Source organism: Candoia aspera, chromosome 2 (assembly GCF_035149785.1).
Source record: "Candoia aspera isolate rCanAsp1 chromosome 2, rCanAsp1.hap2, whole genome shotgun sequence".
NCBI classification, from domain to species: domain Eukaryota; kingdom Metazoa; phylum Chordata; class Lepidosauria; order Squamata; family Boidae; genus Candoia; species Candoia aspera.
Genome location: NC_086154.1, coordinates 17,603,965 through 17,609,982, shown reverse-complemented (window position 1 = coordinate 17,609,982; position 6,018 = coordinate 17,603,965). Strand labels below are relative to the sequence as shown.

At 49.0% G+C, this 6,018-nt stretch overlaps 1 non-coding gene across 1 annotated transcript; it reads right to left on the bottom strand.

Moving 5' to 3' along the window:
- Positions 1-5,624: 5,624 nt before the first annotated feature.
- TRNAL-CAA (transfer RNA leucine (anticodon CAA)) lies at positions 5,625-5,733 on the bottom strand. Its single transcript has 2 exons — positions 5,696-5,733; positions 5,625-5,670 (listed from the first exon to the last, which is right to left on the bottom strand). It is a non-coding gene; the product is annotated as a tRNA-Leu (tRNA).
- Positions 5,734-6,018: the final 285 nt, after the last annotated feature.

The following is a 6,018-nucleotide window of genomic DNA, read 5'->3' as shown; positions in this document are numbered from 1 at the left end:
AGTTTAAGGCTTTAGCTGGGAAAATCCCCGACTGGTCTCAGTCAACCTTAATAGAATGGTTTAAAGAGGGACTCAACCGGGACGTCCTATGATGGGCGTTGTGTAGAGACGACCCAGAGTCATTGTATGAATGGATCTGTCTGGCCGGCAAGGCTGAGCACGCCCAGCATACCTTCATGCAAACCAGACGACCTGAGAAACCACCAGCCACCATGAGGGGACCCCGAAGTGCTGCAACTGCTGCCCGGCCAGGCTATAGAGCCTGGGAAGAGGAGAGAGATCGGCGCTATGCAAGGGGTCAGTGTCTCCAATGTGTAAAGGAAGGGCATCGAGCAGCGGATTGCCCAAAAGCCAAGGCTGGAGATCGAGTGGGCAAGCTGCCAGCCAAATCGCCCCCCCCTCGCGGTGGATGACAGCAGCCAAGGGGGCATCCGACGCTGAGGAAGTATTCTACTTCCCGGGAGAGGCTGAAGATGACTCTAAGGAGCTGGCAGGAAACGCCAGCCACCTGCCATGAAGGGCGCCTGTGGGCAGGTGGAGGAGGATGGGTGTGAGGATGCTGTGGTGAGTGCTGACTGTCCCACTTTAGCAGTAAAAGTGAAATTGGGCTCCCGCACAAAGACTACAGAAGTCTGGGCTTTAGTTGACTCTGGGTGTTCCAGGTGTCTAATTCACCCTGATCTGGTTGCTGCTTTGGACTTGCCTAGCTTTCCCCTCCAGCAGCCTTTGATCTTTATACAGTTGGATGGTTCAATGGCGGGGGGGGGCAACCCATTTCATTGGAACTGTCGCAATGCAAATGGGCAGCCACCGTGAGACTCTAAAATTCATTGTAGCACCTGTTGGCAATCCCTTGGTAATTCTGGGGATCCCCTGGTTGACCTATCGAAGCCCATATATAAACTGGGAACACAGAACGGTGACTTTTAAGGATGGGTTTTACCAAGCTCCTGCAGTGGAGAGAGCTTCACTTGTGGGGGTTGGAAGGGCTGCAATTGCCAAGCCACACCCTAGTTTGGCACATTTAGAAGGCTTGCCTGACTGATACCAAGACTTTGCAGACGTCTTTGGGGAAATGGAAGCAGATCAGCTAGCCCCCTCCACCCCAATCGGAAAACTGACTGTGCAATAGAGTTGATTCCCAATGCTCAATTGCCCAAGCCAAAAATTTATCCAATGACTCAGAAGGAGCTTGAGGCATTACGGGACTTTATTGACAAAAATCTGTCAAGGGGGTTTATTGAACCTGCAAATTCCCCAGTTGGGGCCCCTGTGCTATTCCAGGAAAAGAAAGTTGGCACGCTTCAACTCTGTACGGACTATCGGGGGTTAAATTCTGTCTCAATTTGCAACAAATACCCTCTGCCCCTCATGAAGGACATGTTAGCTCATTTGTCAAAGGGCAAGATTTTCTCCAAGCTCGATCTTCGCGAAGCCTACTTCCGTATTCACATAAAAGCTGGGGATGAGTGGAAAACTGCTTTTAATTGCCCACTAGGATCATTTCAATACAAAGTCCTCCCTTTTGGGTTGGCAGGGGCGCCCGGAGTCTTCATGCAATTGTTTAATGAAGTGTTACATGATCATTTGTTTAAAGGGGTCCTGGTTTATTTAGATGATGTTCTCATTTACACTGAAACTGAGGAGGAACACAAATGCCTCCTCAAACAGGTGTTAAGCAAGCTTAGAGATGCCAAACTTTATGCCAAGCTTTCCAAATGTGAGTTTCACAAGACCCAACTTGACTATCTGGGCTATAGGGTGTCTGAAAAGGGCACTGAAATGGACCCTGCAAAAATTCAGGCGATTTTAAGTTGGGAACGTCCCAGCACCCGGAGGCAATTGCAAAGTTTCCTCAGGTTCAGTAATTACTACCGCCAATTTATCCAGGGGTTCGCTGAAATTGCTTTGCCCCTCACTGATTTACTCCATACCAAGGGCTTGGGGGAAACACGCAAAGTAAAAAACCCTGGGGCAGTGCTGAATTGGACACCTGAATGCCAGGCAGCATTTGAGAACTTAAAAACCCTCTTCACTGCTGAGCCTATTCTACAGCACCCCGATCCTGAATGCCCCTTTCTGGTCCAAGTGGATGCTTCTGACTCCTCAGTTGGGGCTATATTGTTACAGAGATTCTGAAAATCACTTAAAACCCTGCGCTTATCTGTCCAGAAAATTTTCTGAAACCGAACGCCGGTGGCATGTTTGGGAAGAGGAGGCTTTTGCTGTAAAAGCCACTTTGGAAGCCTGGTGTCACCTCCTGGAAGGCGCTAAATGCCCTTTCGAGATTTGGACTGATCGCAGGAATTTGGAAGCCCTCCGCACCCCCCGACGTCTCACTCCTAAACAAATTCGCTGGGCTCAATTTTTCAGTCGCTTTAACTTCCAGTTAAAATTTATTCCAGGAAAGAAAAACTTTCTGGCCGATGCTCTGTCACGTTTACCTCAGGACCTTGACCATGTGCCAGAGGTGTTTGGGACTGTTCTCACTGAACCACAACTGGGCTTAGTTGCTGTCACCCGGAGCCAGACCTGTGCGCAGGCATCCCCGCCCCCAGCCCAGGCTGGGAAGCAGAAAGTGCAAGTTCCTTGCCAATTACAGAAAGACTTTCTCCGGGTGCTGAAATCTGACACTTGGTTGCTAGCTAATAAAGACACTGTTTCTTTTGAAAATGGTCTGGCATGGGTGCAACACCGCCTTTATGTACCTGAAACTTTACGACCTGACATTTTACAGCATTCCCATGATGATAAACTTGCTGGGAATTTTGGTTTTGTTAAAACATTGCATTTGGTTCGTCGTCAATTCTGGTGGCCCACCTTGAGACGCGATGTAAAAGACTATGTGGCTTCCTGTCCTGTTTGTGCAATGTCAAAGCGAAAAGGGGGGAAACCGCAGGGGTTTCTGCAGCCTGTGGCCAGCTCGTCCCATCCCTGGGATGAGATTTCTATGGATTTTATTGTAGATCTTCCTCCCAGTCAGAAGAAAACTGTCATTTGGGTTGTAAAAGATTTTTTCTCCAAACAAGCCCATTTCATTCCATGTGCGTCCATCCCGTTGGCCCCACAATTGGCGCGCCTATTTCTCATCCACATCTACCGTCTCCACGGTAGCCCCTCCTATTTGGTCACCGACCGCGGGACACAGTTTACTTCCCAGTTTTGGAAATCATTTTTAAAATTGATTGGCACCAAACAGGCGCTGTCCACCTTGTCCCTCCTGAGACTGACGGATCTACTGAGATTTTGAACTCCGCCCTTGAACAATTTCTTAGAGCATACATTAACTACCATCAGGACAATTGGGTGGAGTTGCTGCCTTTTGCTGAAGTGGCTTACAACAATGCTGTCCATCAGAGTACTGGGCAAACCCCTTTTCGTGTGGTTTCTGGTCACAACTTTGTTCCCATCCCTGAACTGTCACAACCCTCTTCCCAAACATGTTCTGCCTCTGATTGGGCTGTAAGCTGGCTGATTCCTGGCTGGTGATTCAACAGGCTTTGGCTGATGCCCAGGCTGCTTACAAGTTTCAAGCCGATAAGCATCGTTCCTTGCAACACGACTTCAAGATTGGGGATCAGGTGTATCTATCTACCATAGATACACCTGATCCCCAAAATTTATCAAATCACCACAACCCTCTAAAAAGCTTGCTCCCAAGTTCATTGGTCCCTTCCCTATTGTTGGTCTTATCAATCCAGTTACTGTTAAATTGGACCTGCCTCACAATTTGAAACGCTTGCACCCTGTTTTCCATTGCAGCTTGCTCAAGCCTGTCCACCACTCCTCCCGCTGGCATCCCCAACCTCCTCCTCCTGCTCCGATCATGATTGACGGCCAACAGCACTTTGAGGTCAAGGAGGTCGTTGATTCTCGCAAGCTTCGAGGCACCCTCCAGTATCTGGTCCGATGGAAACACTTTCCTCATCCTGAATGAGTGTCTGCTCGCCACGTTAATGCTCCCGATTTAGTTCGCCATTTCCACTTGGCTTACCCTTTGAAGCCTGCTGCTTAGTGTTTTCTTTCTTTTGGGGGGCAATATGTCATGTTCACTGTTTCAATGTGCACTGTACATCGTAACGTTTCACATGCCATGGCACTGACGCGCGTTTCGGTTTGGGAGGGAGCTGCTGTGAAACCTTGTACCAAGCTCTGTATCTGTGTTCATTACAATGGAATGTGTTTGGGTTATGTTTTCTGTTCAAGGCCTTTTCCCGCAGACCATCAGAAGCCATTAGGAGCACCTGGGATTGTGAATTTGGGAAGATTATACGGGGGGAGGGATCTCATTTGCACCGAGGGTTTTTAGTTTGCATTTGGCGTGCTTCCATCATTCTCAGCTTTCTTTGTGATCCTGCATACTATTCTTTAATAAATCAGATATCTTTGCATTCCTACTCATGAGTCTGAGAGTGTTTTAGAATAGGCATTCATTACACATGTCTTCAAGTTGCCAAGGTTGAGAAACACTGCCTTACAGTAAACCAAAATATGTCCTGAGAAGATCAGCAGCTGCTTTAAGGAGGGCTGAGAAGTGCCATGCCCTTATAATCCAGAACACTGTTTCCCTGCCAATCAGAAGCACCCCAAAACCTACAAGAAACTAAATGCTGGGGAGAGAGATAGGCAGAACTGCAGATAGGAGTTCTACTGTTCTCCTATCTCTGCAAGGATGGGGTCCAGCAGGTAGAGAGCTACTCTCTGGCCCAGAGTTCAGGCCACGGAATAATGGATTTGAAATGCAAGGAGGCAATTCAGGGAGTCCTAGGAACTGCCCCCACTCACACCCCAGCCAACTTTCTAGCAGTAAGGGCATTTCTGGTGTGGAATCAATTCAGCAGAGACGGGTAGGTGGGGATGTTCAAGCAGAGGCTAGAGCAGTGTTTCTCAACCTTGGGAACTTCAAACTAAGTGGACTTCAACTCCCAGAATTCCCCAGCCAGCATGGCTGGCTGGGGAATTCTGGGAGTTGTCCACACAGCTTAAGTTCCCCAGGTTGAGAAACACTGGGCTAGACAGTCCTCGGTTGCCATCTTTTAATTCTTACATTGGACAGTGGGTTACAGTAGTTACATTATTTGCTTCATAAATCCCGAGCCCGCCTTTTTTCTCTCGTTTTCTTTGGCAGAGGGCGGTGAAGCTCCCAGCGTCATCTACGTTTGGGAATGGAATCGGCGATGGAGCTGTCTCGGGACCCCGCGGCCCCCGTAGAACGCGCTGCTCAGGTCACTTGAGGAGAGGGGCGAACTGACAGCTCGAGAAATCAACCCTCGTCGGAACGGGAGGTGAAGCCCTGCATCTGCAGAGCCGCTGGGTTTGCGTGGCTCCGTGTGCCTCGAGTCGGGGGTTGCTGTTCCGTTCGAGCTTTTTGCTAAATAAAAGAGAGTCACAGTAGGCAGGTATGACCGAGACATAAAAAGAGCCTTTTTTTTTGGAAACATAAAGGCTGCCTCGTTCCAGCCTGTGCAATGGCGCTTGCGAGGGAGTTATGTTTGGGGTGAGAGGGTTGAGGTTGCAGTGTTAAAAATCTCTGCTCGGAAGGGGGAAAACGGCCCCCATCGTTTCTCACGTTTGCTGTAGAAATTTATAGCAGACCCTCAAAGGGAGAATTGCGAAAGGAGTCCTGTCAGAAGTGGGATTTGAACCCACGCCTCCACTCGGAGACCAGAACACCCGCGGCAGGCAAGGAGTGAACCTTGAGTCTGGCGCCTTAGACCACTCGGCCATCCTGACAGTTCGGAAAGTGCGGTTCCTAAAGTTGCTTTTTAATTGTTCCCCTGCTAATTCATGTGCGTGCCTGCCCAGACTCGTTTGTAATTTGGAGGTGTTTCCCTTTTATTTTCCAAGGCGTCACTTTTTGGACGTCACGGGGAAAAAAGCAGCATTCTTTTTATGTTGCACAAACCAAACCCAAGCGTCTTCTTTGTTAGCAGAAGGGGGGGAAAAGCGCTGACCTGGCTAACCGCTCCGTCCTCCTACTCAGTAAAAAAATTATAACGAAAAATGTGCAGAGGCTGC